Source organism: Lepidochelys olivacea (genome assembly GCF_965140295.1).
Source record: "Lepidochelys olivacea isolate rLepOli2 genome assembly, chromosome: 11".
NCBI classification, from domain to species: Eukaryota; Metazoa; Chordata; order Testudines; family Cheloniidae; genus Lepidochelys; species Lepidochelys olivacea.
The window spans coordinates 23,927,531-23,929,128 of NC_140421.1; positions in this window are offsets into that span (position 1 = coordinate 23,927,531).

A 1,598-nucleotide genomic window follows, 5' to 3' on the forward strand; every position below is an offset into this window, starting at 1 on the left:
TGCCTACAGGCTGTTCTAAATTATGCCAGGCTTCCAGGGACCAATCAGCAGCCAGGGTTTACAGTGTGCTCCACCCACACACTGTCAACTGAAGGGATTCAGCAAGTTAAGAAGCCTGCTTTCCTCCTGCTTTGTACAACCAGAGCAAGTCAAAGCAGACAGAATGGAGCCAGGCCATATAATCATAGTGTTGGTGGGATAACAATGAGCTATGAAAATCTGGTATGAGTTTTCTGAAAACCACAGGTACCAGGGACAGATAAGTGTATTGTTTAAATCCGAATCCTCTGAAATTCAGCAGCTTCAGGTGAATTTTGATTTGAGTGTATATGTTTAAATTAAAAATGAGAGCAAAACTCAGAGGTACAAGTTCAAGCAAACTGAAACCAATAAAACATTTTGGTGATCCTTTAGGTCACATATTATTCCCACTTACCGTGGGGTAAATCTAATCACTGAATTAGCGTTAGTGAGAGTGAGAGAATTTGGCCCAGTAAGTTTTACACAAACCTAGGACCTGTAGCTCCTCTGCTTTGAACTGTTAGTCATTTACATTCTTACAAAGTGAGTGAAAAAATGAATGTAAAATACTACCACTATTGAGAGTGAGTGAAACAATCTTATTAAAATTTTACCTCTAGTTTACACTCACTTTGTACAGCTATAAATGGCCATACAATGTGCAAAGTAGTGGAGACTCAGGACCTCAGTGTATCGGAGACATATTCTTATCTCTTACAGTAGTGTAAATCTGGAGTAACACAACTGTCTTTAATAGCATTACTGTGGATTTTTTAGCAATATCACTAAGATGAGAACCTGACCTATATCGTTCATGAAGGGATGAGGATTGGGCCCATGTATAGAGGCTATGGTATGTAATATATTGTTTGTGTGCAGAGAGGAAATGCATATAAATGTTTCCTTTCAAACTTCAAATGTCTTTATCTAAAGTTTGAGCAAATGAAGTAGTAAAATAATGTTTTACTTCTTTGATGCTAAAGTAGAAAAATTATGTGAGTAGACACTATATTATACCACTGTATATTCAAGAGCTGCAAATTTGATAAGGTAATCTGCTTCTTCTCTTCTGTTACTCTTCACTTGGCAATTAGATTTAAGAAGCAGAATCCAGTTTCCTGATAAAAGTCATTATGTAAAACCCATGAATACATTCATATTGTGAATATTAGGGTCATCTTGTAAAAACTGCAAAACTAGCTTGGCAATTTTTTTTTTTTTTTTTGCCATCGGTTATTTTTGTTAGACCTTTGCTTTAGCTTTTATTTTTTTTCCCCCTGCTGGTTTCAGATGAATGGCATAGTACAGTTTGCATTTCAATAGGATGAGATAAGCCTTCTCCTCCTCCCACCTAAAAAAGTATCATTTTATAAATAATATTGAATAATGTCAAGTCTTTTAGCAGTAGCTCTGTGAATAACCCAGAAAGACATTTGATACAGGGATGCGTTTAACAAGTCATCTCAGAAGATTGGTTATGAAAATAGTAGCAACATTTGTTAAAGAAAACAGACTGTTCTCGATAAATGAAACATCAAATTAAAGCCAAGTATCTGCAACTAGAATACTTTGACAAC